This window comes from Haliotis rufescens, unplaced genomic scaffold, assembly GCF_023055435.1.
Source record: "Haliotis rufescens isolate VD_foot unplaced genomic scaffold, xgHalRufe1.0.p SCAF_2, whole genome shotgun sequence".
Taxonomy (NCBI): domain Eukaryota; kingdom Metazoa; phylum Mollusca; class Gastropoda; order Lepetellida; family Haliotidae; genus Haliotis; species Haliotis rufescens.
This window is the reverse complement of record NW_025963890.1, coordinates 30552704-30568478: the sequence shown is the minus strand read 5'-3', so window position 1 is coordinate 30568478 and position 15775 is coordinate 30552704. Positions and strand designations below refer to the sequence as shown.

General features: G+C 39.8%; 1 protein-coding gene across 4 annotated transcripts in view; it reads right to left on the bottom strand.

Moving 5' to 3' along the window:
* Positions 1-14494, bottom strand: part of LOC124118581 (plasminogen receptor (KT)-like) — a 94887-nt gene extending 80393 nt beyond the window's left edge. For 3 of the 4 annotated variants that reach the window (XM_046480765.2, XM_046480768.2, XM_046480767.2), the window contains exon 1: positions 14363-14494. The gene's annotated coding sequence lies outside the window, so the exon portion shown is untranslated. The remainder of the gene's footprint in view (positions 1-14362) is intronic. The other variant, XM_046480766.2, reaches the window with a different exon arrangement.
* Between the last annotated feature and the right edge of the window lie 1281 nt (positions 14495-15775).

Below are 15775 nucleotides of genomic sequence, written 5' to 3'. Positions count from 1 at the left end.
AATCTGAAACAATTTCGTTTTGCAACAGATAAAAGACTCCTGTAAGTGTTTAAATGGTTTAATTTGCCATACTGACTTCGGAAAATATATGATTTCATTAAAAACATAAACATGCCAAAAAATCAATTTACAAATCCATAGTGTGTGTGTCCACCCTCTGTTGCGATGCAAGCAACACATCTTCGTCTCATGGAATGGACCAGGCTTCACACAAAGTCCTGTGGGATATCTGTCCATATCTGCTGGAGCATGTTTCGAAGTTCCTGGAGTGTCTGTGGAACATGTGGTTGACGTCGAGGCGCCGATCCATCTCATCCCACATGTGCTCGATTGGTGAGAGATCAGGGGAGCGAGCCGGCCAGGGGATGACATTCACGTTGTTTTGGTGAAGAGAATCCTTAACAAGTCGAGCAATAAGAGGCCGGGCGTTGTCATGTTGAAAGGTAATGCCTGGGCCATGAAGACGCAAAGACGGTAGAACAACAGGGCCGATGATCTCGTCGCGGTAGCGCTGTCCATTGATATTTCTGCATCTGGAATCCTGTTGATGCACGTTTTTATACCCATTCTTGGGTAGTGAAATGCATGGGGCTTGCATAAAAGTAAACTTTTGCATGGAATGCATGCTTTTTTGTAGCAGTTGCATTTTTGTAACTTGATTCCATACATGTACTACAATATTGAAAACCAAACTTTGCTTGGTTGAAAATACACTAAAATATTGGTGTCACAGGAACTTTTGTTGTTGAGTATATTTACATTTTGTTTGGAGGGAAATAATGAGATAGTTTTTAGTTCCAAATAAAAAAGATAAACCAAATGAAAACAGTTATCACTATCCCCCGCCACTGGGCACATTAGAACTTTGTTCATATAGTAGTGAATATACACTATAAAATAAAGAGTCAAAAATGTCTTAAAAAGAGATAGGCACTAGGGTCACTTTGTCATCAGAAAAAAAGAAATTAATGTGAAATTGGTACACACTAACGGCCCCTATCTCTGGAAAAAATGACTTATGACACCAATTCTCAAACTCACTCTTGATTTAAGCATCTCTTAGATAAGCTAGCTTCAGTAGTTTCTGAGGAAACTGATCCCCATTGCAGACATTATGCACTTTGTAAAATAACATGGATCAAGGGTGGTAACTGTGTATGCTCAAAATCTGAAAAACATGTAGCAAGGGACGTAACTCTGGAAAAATAATTTTTGAATAGAGTTTTGACAAGTATCTCAAAGATAAGCATGCAAAGCTTCATTCATGTAGCGTCATTAGTTTCTGAGAAAAGTTGTCCCCATTGCAGACACTACACAGTAAGTTGAAAAGCATGGAGCAAGGGCCATAACTCTAGAAAAATTAATTTACGGCACCAATTTTCAAACTCAATTTTGACAAGTATCTCTAAGATAAGCTTGCAAAGTTTCATTCACTCTTAAAATGCTTTACATGTGTCATTCACCTACCTCATTAAATGGTTGTTAGGTGGATAATAATGCATCTTTATTCATTTTCCAACTGCTGTAGACTGCATGTTAGTTAATTCAAGGCTGTGATGGGTAAATGGACGTCAGATGTAGTCACGTGGCTACACAATATTTCCCTCCAAACAGACATACTCTCCAGTAAAAATGTGGGTACCATCTATCTCAAATTTTGGGTGGACTCACTTTACTATTCTTACCACTCATTGGTCACCAGGGCACATGACGAGGTTATGAAAGAGGCAGAGTAAGCAATATATTGGCAGTTTTAGCCAATTATTGACACCTCCAAAATGGCAACAGATGGGAACAGCCAGACTCCATATTTAGCCCCCATAATATAAATAATTCTAACACAAACAACATACAATTCGATAAACTGATCCACTGTTGACACTGGGATTGTAACACTAATTGTTTTTACTCATGGTCATTAAACAATCTGTATGGCAGGATTTCTGACCCAGGGGGTTAAAAGCAGCATGTTGGGTTTGTCTCTTCTAAACACTGGTTCCTTTTATCTCAGACAGTAACAATAACATTGATCGTGCTAACGGTAATTACATTTTCCAGATATTTCCCTATTAGCTACTGATAGATACATATTTCTAAATGTAATAGATTATTTCTTTCAATTAGATAGTAAACGTTTGTAAACCAGAAGTTGATATCTGTTTTGATCCCATAACAACATCTCGCACTCTGATTGGTAAAAAATGTTGTCTGCTTAACGTGTTTGTTAAAACTGTTTAGAGTTGTACATACTTCTTGCTTTTTGGCTTGAGCATGACATAGTTCTTTGCATCAGTGATTATATTTTCTGTTTTCAGTACTTGTACTTGTATGAGTCATCTTGTTCATATTAGGGAAGGACACTTTACCCCTTTTGATTTGTTTGACGAATGTTTACAGCGATTAGAAGCCTTTGGAATACTGTTACCATCTTCAAATTTTGTGCCACCTTTATCAAATGCTTCTTTCTGGGTATACTCGGATTTATAATGCAGTTAAGAAATGTGCCACCCTGATATTTTGTTCTGTTATCGTATTTTTGACAGTAATTGAGCTCCTCTGAGTGTTTTCTCTTTGCCAAAATTGGATGCATCCTGCTCCAAGAAACCAGTCTTGCTGAAACCAAACCTACTGATCAAAGATTTGACCACTACCACTAAAGATACATTTTCAAAAAGGAAAATCTTGAAAACAATGATAATTGCCCCTCTCCAAATAACAAATCTAAGAAATGTTAGATTGTATTCCGTGTGGCCTTTGTCAAGTCACGTGCAACTTGGAAAGTTGGTGAATCTAATTATCATGAAAGAGTCAACTCTTTCATTCAAACGAAAGATCTGTTTTGGTCGTTCTTTTCAGTAAATGGTAAAGACATCCATCTTAGTTCTGTCAGTTGCTTGTGTCGGTCTTGTTACGGTGATGCCAATAAAAATGCTGCAAGTCCATGTTGTAAAGGTTAGTGAAAGTGACAGTCAAGAGGAAATCATCACTGTCCCTGGGGTCATTAAAACACTGGGGATGATGAAGGCACATTAGCATTGTTTTGTCCATGTCACAATGCATCAAATGTCTGGATGCAGGTATGAACTGTCAAAATATGGATATATGGCTAAAAGCCTAGCAAGACCTAATTTTTTATCACATTGTATCAAAGAATCAACCTAATTTGGCAAGAAACATTCTTCAGTGAGTTAATATTTAACGTCACATCGGCAGTATTTCAGCCATATCGTTATACATTAATAGATATATTTAGACTAAATAAAAAGCTGTCAACGATGGACAGTACAATAACTAGAATATCACAGATTCAATTTAAAACTAGTTGAGAATATTTAAAAGCAGAAAGAATAATTTAACAACACAATCTAAAAATGGGCTAGAGATTGTCAGTAACTAAATGGAGATCACCAGACTAGGGACCATGGGGACTTAATTACTCCTGCTTCCTGCATCGACCCCGGCAGGATTTATATCATCCCTCCATCACTGGCCATAGTATACCAGTTTAGCCTAATATTAAAATGCTGCAAATACTACATTTAAAAATACTTTGAATGATGTGGGACTTACATACCCTCTTAGTTGGACAATAATTTTACGTTACTTCAACCCCCCTCGAGGGTACAGCCACTTACAATCTGAGTAATTACTTAGCACTACCAATTTATACAATAATACATTAAGTACATCAAAATTTATTAATGAGTTCGATTTCTTTTAAAAAGCATAACATTAAATGAGAATTAACATCATTAAAAAGGTTATTGACTGTTTTGACAGGACATGCCTGACTGATTCTTTCATCACAAGGGATACAAAATGGAGGATCCTTACCTTTTAATGAGTCTGCTGTGGCCAATACAACATCATCACATAATGACATCTTCAAATCTAGACTGACAGCCCAAGTTCGTGTAACTGATATTTGGTATAATTTCATGTTATTTATTGAAACCTACCTGGGTGTCCCACTTCTTTTGCATCAGATCTAATTACAGGTTTATAAACAGTGTATGGGATAAGAAGTATTGGAGAAAACACGCTTACGAGGTTTTGGTAGACAGAGCATGCCCTGGGGAGAGGGAAAAACCAAGGGGTGAAGCCCCCGCGGTTTTTCCCGACCCCCAGGGCATGCTCTGTCTACTAAAACCAAGGGAAAGTGTTTTTCCATACTTATAAACCGTCTTAATTGATTAAATGTTATAACGAACATCTATAATTGAGGCGCTTCATTATAACGCTTCCTTGAAGACGTGATATCATAACTTGCACGTGAAATTCGCTGACTTGCCAGGCGTCCAAGAGCACTTGGATGTGTCAACAACAAAACACAACTAAAATACTTACTTTTAAATGGAAGTGAAATCTTCGGTTTCTACATGTTTGTGTTGCAATATTCCACTTCTTTTAAACTTTTCAAAATGAAAAATTCGCAAATTTTAAAGGTGTTTTTTGCTTTACAAGATTTTCGACTTTAAACAATCCAACTGTTACATAGAGGTAGTTGTGACGTAACGGCTAGCAGTTACTGCACATGCAAATTGTGCAGCATTGATAAGCACTTGTTTAAAAGCACGTGTTTTGAAACCTCGCTGTCCTTTCACCAGAGACTCTGAAGTGATGTCGCTTTTAAATGTCCACGCGGAACTGTACACCTGACATACAATTTTAATTGAATTAAAATTTTGAATTGCTACTTGTCATTTTTTCAATTACTTGGTTAAACCTGGGATTTGAGGTTTTACATTCAAAGTAAAACCTGCCAAACGAAAATAAAAACATCATAATAGGTTTTACTTTGAAAGTAAAACCTCTTAATGGGTTTTACTTTGAAAGTAAAACCTCACAATAGGTTTTAATGCCTATAGAAAGAACTCTCTTACTTAATAGAGATCCCAATGAATAGGTTTATAAGTGGAGACACAGATTTGTTGAGTGCTGCTTTTGCAGCAGCATCAGCCATTGTGTTACCAATGATACCAACATGGCTTGGTAACCAAGAAAAGACGATGTCATATTGGCCAATAGCAAGATCATTAATTCGAGAATTTGGATTAAAAGTGGATGTTTGCAAGACATATTTTTAATCGCCTGAAGGCACGAAAGAGATTCTGAAAAAATAATGAATTGTTTATGTTTAAATTGGTTACTGCTATATTTTAGTGTTGTAAAAATGACCTTTGCTTCTGCTGTGAATATGGAACTGTTATCAGGTATTCGTGAAGATATTGTTTTGGATCCAATGATAGAATAGAATATAGATTCATGAGTGTGTAGCCGGGTGTGGTGTGATGTGCCCAGCCACTGGGCTGCTAGTCAAAACATGAGGCAGTTCTTGGATGATGATGATATTTATTTCTTTGTAGAAGATGGTGGGAGGGAAGCTCTAAAGAAGAGTCCTCCCTCCTTATAGAGTTCAAGCAGAATTGTTATAATTTAATTTAAGCCAAAAAGGAAACAGATTAATTTATAAGGATACGTTGGGTAGCACATGGTTGAAGCACATGGTTGAAGACCATGTGCTCAATTAATGTAACACAAAATGGGTGAACTGGCAAATATTTAGATATAACAAATTAAATATTAATGCAATTAAATTTATTTTACTTTAATGAAAAGCTGTGATACCCTTTCTATGAATATATTTGTTTCCAAAGCAGGATGGAAAGAGATAAGAATATTGAAATGTTTCTCACCTGTAAAGAAGAGTCCTCCCTCCATAAAGAGTTCATGCAGAATGCATGAGGAGGGCAGGTGAGAAAGGAAGTTTAATGAAGTGGACCAAAGGGCCAATCAGAAGAAAGGTAGCATTCGACAGGTATTAAAGGAAGTCAAGATGCTTCAGTCACATGAAGTGGTGGACATATCTAAAAATAGATAGGGGGAAGTCCAGGTGAAGCTGGAGAAATTACAGAGGCTGCAAAAGGGTATCAGGGTTGGTGTTAGTTGGCTGACATTCAACTGCAGACAAGGACAACATATAATGAACACAGAATGAAGTGATGGTGATAATAGATGAACATGTATATATGTATATATGTATAGAATGAATACTAGGGGGTTATAAGTGGGTGGTACTTATGTGGCTATAACTCATTCAGAGTTAGCACCACCACCCGGCTACATACACCCCCACTTTGGGAAATGGCGACCTCGCCATTAAATAGTGGCAGTGTATAATTACATCCTCACACCCAGACACTTTGTTTTACAACAAACTGCCCATCTGTCATCCACTTTGGCTTTGTTCGGGTTCGTCCAACACGCCGAGGTTGTGGCTGTGGAGTTGATGGTCCTGAGCCAGGGATAGAACTGGTTGGTGCAGTTGGTGCTGGTGTGGATGGTGAAACTACTGGTGACACACTTGCAAATGGCGGGCTGATGGTGGCAGTGCTGACACTGGGGATGATACCGACACTGGAGAAGGAGAACTCTCAATATCCATGTTGGTTGTTGAGATCTCCAGTGTTGTGTCAGTACTTGTGTCCTTAAGCTCGCCAGAAGATGGTGTTGAAACAGAAGAAGTAGTAGTAGTAGTAGTCGTCGTCGTCGTCGATGGTGTGCGCCGTGGCCTGGGTATGGGCTGACCATTCGTACCAATGGGAAGGAGTAGATTACGGTGGAGTACACGACATTCTCTGGTTCCTTCCTTATGAACTTTAAACACAGGAATGTCGGCATGAGGTTGAGAATCAACCACGTAATACTCCTCTTCGCACCGGTTAGCCAGTTTTTGCTTTCCACGTATGTTGACATTACGCACCAATACAACGTCACCAACCTTGATTGTGGCTCAGCGTGCCTTAAGATTATAGGCTTTGCGTTGTTTAGCCCGAGCCCTTTCAAGGTTTGCAGCTGCAAGCTCATATGCAGTGTGTAATTTGCGCTCGAGATCAGCAGCAAACTGCGTATAAGCTGGTGATGAAATATTGGCCAGTGATGTACCAAAAGCAGCATCAACAGGCTGCCTAGGTTGTCTGCCAAACATGAGGAAGTAGGGAGTGAACCCCGTTGACTCATGGAGGGAACAGTTATAGGCATGAACTAAGTGAGAAAGGGGATCTTTCCACTTTGCCTTTTCTGCTCCTCCAGAGTGCCGAGCATCCCTAAGAGCGTCCGATTAAACCGCTCACATAAACCATTACCCATTGGATGATACGGAGTGGTCCGCGTTTTGAGAATACCCAATATGCTGCACAGCTGTTTGATGATATCACTCTCAAAGTTCCGGCCTTGATCAGAGTGCATCTTCTCTGGAATGCCATAGTGAACAATGAAGTGATCAAACATTACTTTGGCTGTAGTACGTGCCGTTTGGTTGCGAGTGGGAATGGCAACAGCATTTTTGGTGAAATGGTCCGTAATGACCAGGATATTCTCATAACCACCAGAGGAGGGCTCCAAGCTGAGATAGTCCATGCACACCAACTCCATAGGTTGAGTGGTTTGGATACTAACTAATGGTGCACGCTCAGGAGCTTTACGAAGTTTACACCTCTGGCAGCAGCAAATCCTTTTCTCCACATCCGTGATCATTCCCGGCCAGTAAAACCGTGTCCGGAGAAGAGCCACGGTCCTGTCCCTACCAAGATGTCCCATGCCGTCATGTAGATGGGTAATGACCTCATCTCTTTTAGACTGAGGAACAATCAATTGATAGTAGGGTGCTACACCATCTGCATGTTGTTGCCTGTGGAGAAGGCCATCTTTGACAGTGAGTGAGTCCCACTGCCTGAGAATGGATGCAGTGTCCCGGGCCATGGATTTATGAGCCCCCTGGGTTGGACGAGTATCATTACGGATGAGGTCCAAAATCGAACAGATTGAGGAATCAGCTTGCTGATATGTTCTCATCCGTTGCCTAGCGACAACGTCAGAAGGTTCCATACCATCGACTGCCAACATACAATTCATCACCTCCTGATTGAGGGAGAGTGTCTCCACGGCACATGATGAGATGAGTTGCCCATTACAGAGAGCAGACACACTTTGAATGTCCATGGACTCACGCAGCAACCTGGACAAAGCATCTGCATCAACATTCCTTGCACCCGGAACATACTCAAGGGAGAAGTCAAAATTAGCAAGTTCTGCGAGCCAGCGATGCCCAGTTGCATCCAACTTAGCAGAAGTTAGGACATACGTGAGGGGATTATTGTCAGTCTTTACGGTGAATGAGTTGCCATACAAGTAATCATGAAACTTCTTGGTGACAGCCCATTTTAGAGCCAAAAACTCTAACTTATGAGCAGGGTAATTGCGCTCGGCTTTGCTGAGACTGCGACTTGCATAGGCAATTACTCGCCTTTGATTGTCTCAGGATTGGTACAGTACTGCACCCAAGCCATCCCCACTTGCATCGATTAAAAGTGGATGTTTGCATGACTGATTTTTAATTGCCTGAAGACATGATCATGATGATAGAGAGTCGGAAAATATAATGAACTTTTTATGTTTGATTGTTTATTTACATATTCTAGTGCTGTGAACATTGCCTTTGATTCGGACGTAAATATGGAACAGTTAGCTGGTAATCTTGATGTTATTGTCATGGATCCAATGACAGTGGCGCTGGAAACTGCGTCACCATCCTCGGATCCATCTGTAAATAAAGTATCATAATTGTGACTTAATTGATTATATTCTTTTTGAAAAATAAGTTGATTGTCTCAGATTTCTTAAGTTTAGTTAATGACAGGTCAACCTCTGGCTGTACCAATTGCAATGGGGGAGAAGACAAAAGCTGAGTTGGAGCTATTTTGAAGATTGATATAGGAAGCAGAAATGGTTTGATTTTTTTATTCCAAGTTGCGGAATAAGGGATGACTTTTTATGATACATGTCCTAATACATCTTCCCGTGGCAAGAGAGTTAACTTTAAAACTCCAGTTTCCACCCTTGCCGAACTAGGCTGGAATTCCTGGGCTCGATCGTAGCGCCACCAGTGGCTATTACGAGTTATGTCCCTTCTATGCCTCTAGTATGGACTAATCAGAATCCACCCTTCATACCACTTGCATTTGATTTAAGAAAATGGCGGCACCCAGTCAGGACGATCTGATCGGCAATCAGGTACTATATTGTGATAAAACGGGTCTTACATCGCGAAGTGCATCAAATCATGTGAGCACCTTGATTAAATACATGAAAAGATTTGGAAAATATCCGTTGACATCGAGTTGGCGGTGCACATGCTTTGCAAATCCTGCAATTGACCGAACTCTGCATAAGAGTTTATGAACCGGATTTCAGTTTCATTGCACGATTTTGATTGGTCTATGCATAGACTCGTTAGTCCAGCCAAAATCGAAATATGCATAGACTTGTTAGCACATTCAGTTCGCTTGCCTGATGGTCAGTCAGTATTCACGGCTGAATTGGAGGCAATTCATCATGCACTCAAACTCATACCAGAACTTCCGGAAGCAAAGGCAGTCGTCCTATCAGACTCGCTAAGTGCACTTCAAGCCATCAGTGGCAGAAACTCAAACTCCAGTCCAAACACAGTCAACAATATTCTATACGAATATACAAAACTATCAGACCAAGGGCAACAGGTGGAGCTGTGTTGAATCCCCTCTCACATAGATATTCATGGAAATGAAAAAGCAGACTCTAGACAAAGCGGATATACAGCCTATTCCCTTTAGTAAACTAGAGATAAAAAGCAAAATCAAAGCCTCCATAGCAGAAAGATGGCAAGCCCAATGGGATGCAAGTAAGACCGGCAGATGGCTATACAAAATTCAATCCAAGGTCCAACAAAAGCCAAACTCATACTCAAATGAAAGGAAAATTGAAATTGCTATCTAACGCCTCAGACTCGGTCACAAAAAGCACTATGACAAGGTATGTTCATCTTGCAATCAGGCTGAAACCATTGACCACGTGTTACTAGAATGTCAAGACCATGCCCCAGCCCGGGCTCGGTTAAAATAAGAATTGCAGTTAGATCCGCTATCTGTCATAGATCTCCTAAAGCCAAGAGATGCAATAGGGAAGGCCAAACTAATTCTATTTCTGAGAGATGGACAGCTACGCAAACGTATATAAACAGAGCAGCCAAGGATATAAATGAAATCATATCAATATAAGAAAATAGAAATCATATCAATACAAAAACAGAATTTATGTGAATACCAAACTCACAATAGATATGTGTACCCTACTCACACACAGGAGTCCCAAAGAGGGACAGGTCAGCCGAAATTGCTTAGGCAGAAGGCGACCTCTTAAACACTTAATGCAACAACAACAACATGAGAAAATTTAGTCGAAATGCTTATAACGAACTATGGTTATCATGGTTATAACAAACTAAAATTAGTGGTCCCTTTGAGTTTGTTATAACCATACAACGAAACTTGGTTGGTCTCAAGTGTCTTTGTAACATTCCATAATAATTAAAAAAAGACTTTTTGAATGAATCAATTAGGGTAATTTCTGTTTACAGCAAAATATAATTCTGCAAAAAGTAAAATTCACTTGCTGTATACAAAAGAGCAGACAATTCTATACATATATGGTACATGAAGTTTGGTAGTTGGTTTTATCCAATTTGCATGTACAAAATGGAAATACCTCTTAGTCTATTTCCAATGTCCTCCCGACTCTATCCAAGTCTCTCATCATACTCAACTGGCAAATTGACCAGTGGCAGCTCATGACCCTTGGTGCACAATATCAGCAGGATAGAAGCCGACTGCTCATATAACTACATATACATGCACTCAATGAGGATTTCTGAATCACACAAAATGTTCTTTTTATACCGTAACACTATTGTTGTCTCATTTCACATTATTGAATTTCAGAATCATATGAACAATTGAAGCATAAAGTAGTATCTGTAAAACAAAACATGGCCATTTTCAATGTTTCTATTGGTTGTTTTATTTTGGCAATTTTGACTTATATTTCCATGGCCATACCGGATTGCTTATGATATAGTCAATAGTTTCAAAGAAGGCAGTGCTGATGTAAAAATGGAAATAGGCCCACTTTGACAGTGCATGTACTAAACAGATCCTATGTCATGGTATCTCTAGGACATGGCTGGGCATGGAAACCATGTAAATATTGTTTTGTAGTGCATAGGTGGAACTGCCACAAATAATTTAAATTTACATTTATTTTATTTCAGTTTAACTCTTCCCAGCTGCGGTAACCTTATTTCTGAGCTGCTCCCTATAAACTGTGATATTGACTGTCGCCACAAGTCAGAGATACGATTACCGCAGCTGATCTGTTCCAAGATCAGATGAAGCACAGGACCATGTAACTAATAAATATAACAGTTTATATAGTTTGTGTATATGGGCGCCAAGCCGAAAGGCTGTAGAGCCCTATTGTAATCATTCGATTTATTATTATTAAGGCTCCAAGCCGAAAGGCTGTAGAGCCCTATTGTAGTCGTTCGATTTATTATTATTATTATTAGGGCTCCAAGCCAAAAGGCCACAGAGCCCTATTGTAATCGTTCGATTTATTATTATTTATTATTCCGCCGACTTTTGTACCAGACCTAGCAAAATAACCACTGGCTCCCGCCAAAAACCCAAGGCCCAAAGGGCAAGGGCAGATAACTGAAAAACAAGTATTTTTAGACGATATATTTTGCCCTGCTGCTACAAATGTTCGTCAGTTTACTTTCAAACCTTGCATGTATCTGCTGCTTCAGTTCCTTAATATGTTTTGTTCTTTGACTTTGGTCATTGATCACGCCCAACGGCCAAGGGCAGATAACTAAAAAACAAGTATTTTTAGACAATATATTTTGCCCTGCTGCTCCACAACTGTTCGTCAGTTTACTTTCAAACCTTGCATGTATCTGCTGCTTCAGTTCCTTGACATTTTTTGTTCTTTGACTTTGGTCATTGATCACGTGGTTTGGCAGCCATATTGGATTCAAGGTTTTCACAGGGTTTTTTGGGTACCTGTCTTCAAATACTATCTCCTCTGAATCCACTGCATGAAATGATTTCAAACTTTCTGAGAATTGTCTCCTTACATAACACATCAAACTCTGTTAGCTGTTTTTGGATATCTTTCTTAGTGACGGCCCTATTGGATTTTGATTTTGATGACTTTTTTCACCGAAATTTTACTTTATATAAAGATCATATCTTGTAAGGTTCTCCACAGAAACTATTGAAAGTTAGTCGGACATATGTACCTCATCTTTTGTTCTTGGTTGCATGCTAAATGTAACACTGCTTGGTGTGTATATTGTCAAAATACCAAATAAATCACTCAGAAAACCTAGGATTATCTCCCTTTCACTGTCAAGTGTCTTTTACAGTGTGTATACTAGCCTTGAAGATAAGGGTTAGAATTGGTCTTCAGCAGCCCATGCTTGTCTTAAGAGGCGATTATCGGGATTCGAACATTGTCTGGGTGGTAAATGGGTTTAGAACACTCTGGTTAACTCTGGCACACGCTAATTTCGTAGCGGTGATGTCCTGCAAACGGTGACTATCTTTTGACGGGGTTGGTACAAGCAAACCCTTTGAGGATTCGAACATGAGGATTCGAGGTCGGAAATGGGTTAAGAACTCACTGGGACACATGTGGTGATGTCTCGCAAGCGGTTCCTTCCGTTTGACGTCGTTGGTACAAGCAAACCATACGGATTCGAACATGGACGGCGTGAGAAATGGGTGCAGAACATCCCGGGACGTTCTGGGACACGTCAATGGCGTAGCTGCGATGTCTCTCAAGTGTTTCCTTGCTTTAAACAGAGTCGGTACAAACAAACCATTTGGGGATTCGAACATGGACAAGGTTGGAAACAGGTTCGGCACTTTATCTCAGCAATGCGACAGAAACCCGGGGTCCTGACGAACTCACAACGCTAATCCATTTGATTGATGCTCAAATGACAAAGAAGTGACAGCCTGTTAAAGAGTAAACAAGCCGTAAGGCTGAAGAGCCCTCATTATTGTTGATTTAATATTATTATTATTCCGCCGATTTTTGTACCAGAGCTAGCAAAATAACCACTGGCTTGATTTTGTTCAAATTTTGTGTGTGTATGTAGAGGGTTGGGTACTAGTGCCCGCCAAAAACCCAAGGCCGTAGGCCCAAAGGGCAAGGGCAGATAACTGAAAAACAAGTATTTTTAGATTATATATTTTGCCCTGCTGCTCCACAACTGTTTGTTCGTTTACTTTCAAACCTTGCATGTATCTACTGCTTCAAATGCTTGATAATTTTTGTTTTTTGACTTTGGTCATTGATCACTTGGTTTGGCAGCCATATTGGATTCAAGGTTTTCACAGGGATTTTGGGTTACCTGTCTTCAAATACCATCTCCTCTGATTCCACTGCATGAAATTGGATATCAAGGTTTTCACAAGGATTTCGGGTTACCTGTCTTCAAATACTATCTCCTCTGATTCCACTGCATGAAATGAATTCAAACTTTCTGAGAATTGTCTCAATACAGAACACAACAAATTGTCATAGCCGTTTTTGGATATTCTTTTTAGTTTTGTTTTTGACGGAGTTGGTAAAAGCAAACTCTTTGGGGATTCGAACATGTTCGAGGTTGGAAATGGGTTTAGAACAGACTTGGACACTCTGGCACAAGACAATTTCGTAGCGGCAATACCCTGCAAGTGGTGTCTATATTTGACAGATTTGGTACAAGGAAAGCCTTTGAGGATTCGAACATGGACGTTTGTGCACAGTGTAACTTGGAGTCCACCATTGCTGCTTTGCAGCTTTATTTATTATTATTATTTACATGTCATTTTCACCCATGTATTGTCAAGCTGAAATGGATTCTTTGAAACAATCACAGCAATGTGACAAATGTGCTTTACCAGGCCCACTTTTCAGATTTCTCTTAGTAGAGGATCAAACTCACATTGCCCGCTTGAAACTAACCTAGGATACATAGTTAATGTAATTAGCCAACAATTTACCATGGCAGTCTGTGCCAAAACCTTTTGAGTCAACTAGCCCTCGCCGGAATTTGTCTCTTAGCATCATCATTTACAGTAGAATTTACTGTTATCATATGGCATTTATAAGCTGTTCTTAATAGATTAAACAGAATTTTACTAAACTTGGGCTTCGGACGAGTGTCTAAAGTCGCAGACAGACACAGGACCATGGGTGCTAATACAAATAATCAGTGCTCAAGTTATCAGCACCCGATTGTTTACCTTACCTTATGGGTACGGGGTGCGAAAGGATCGAAAATGGGTATTTGATTGGCAAGGTGCCCAACCTTATTTGCCAGATGAATTTACGAATTGTTTCAATACACAACGATCAGTTCGTTGTGAGTTCAGCTCCATGCATGGTTTTGGCCCACAGTGGGAGCTGTCACTGATGACAGCGATAGAATACATACCTTTGATCTAAGCTAGTTCCCAGTCTTAGTATATATACTACAAATTTTAGAAGCCGCGACACGAAGCGGGGAACTAGTTGTCAGTCCGAATGCACACCAAGCAGGTTCCCGGGTCCCTCTGCGCGGAGTCAGCTTGCGCCAAGCTGGACGTAAGCTCCTCACAGCGATATCCCGTTCGCGGAGCTCTATTATACTATCGCTACCACTAGTCAATCAAGTGATGTCAGGCGGCGACCAAAATTAGTGTACACAAACAAAACAAACCTATTTAATGTTTACTCTATTTTTCCCCCACCCACACCTCCTAATCAAACATCCCATAGAAAGCCGTAAAATAAATGGTCCCGATTCAGGGCGCGGGAGCCGACTGTACCTCAGCAGATTCTGGTGAGCGATGACTGACGGTTCCTTCCTTCCTTCCTTACTTACTTACCTATATTGGAGATTTAACGTGCGCTTTCCGACTGCAAGCGTATGTCGCACACGGGCCCGGCCAGGCCATTTAATGTGTTTCCGAAAAGGGGAAAAGTGAGTTTGTGCTACCCAGGAGGGGGGCTTTAGGGGCTGCTTATATAGTAATTTTGAAATTTTGAGATTTTGAATGAAAGCCAAGAGTGGGTGGAGGGCGAACTAAGGGAGCTGTGTGTGTAGGGTGGTTCTTAGATTAGGTAGTTTTGGTTTTAATATTTTATTTGGGGTTTAAATGCGACTAATTAGTCCTGTTTTAATTAGGAGTATGCCTAAGGCTTTGAATTTTTCTAATTTATTTTGTGGATTTAGGATTGATTCTAGTGTAAGTGCGGTTTTAAGATTTAGTGTGGTCTGTAGTGTTGTTCGGTGTGTTTGGTAGTGTGTGCAGTGAATGAGTACCTGTTCTGGTGTTCCTTGTTGTTTGCAATGTGAGCAGTTTCCTTTTTCCTGCTTTTTTACGGTGATTATTTAGTTTGGTGTGGCCTGTTTGTAGTTTAGTAATTATTCTGTCGATTTTTTGGGATGGGTGTAGTATTTTTGGTTTAGTTCGGTTTTTTTCTTTAGTACTTTCCTGATTTGGCTATTTGGGTTTGGGTATATATTTTGCCATTTTTTGTTGATTTTTTGTTTAGTGCCACTTTTGATTTCTGATTTTGAGCTGGGTAAGTTTAAACTTTTTTCTTGAAGTTTAAGGGATAATTTTGGAACTACGGGAGCCGTGTTGGGTTTATGGTTGTTTGTTTATGTGGTTTTGAGTGTATTAGTGAGTTGGATGGTTTTTAGATGCGGTTTAATAGATCTGTTTTAAGTAGGTATAGCCTAGGGCTTTGAAATGCATTAATGGGTTTAGGATTTTATCTAGAGTTAGTCCTTGCTCTAGGTTAAGTGTGGTTTGTAGAGTTGTTCTATGTGTCTGGTAACGAGTGCAGTGTATAAAAGCGT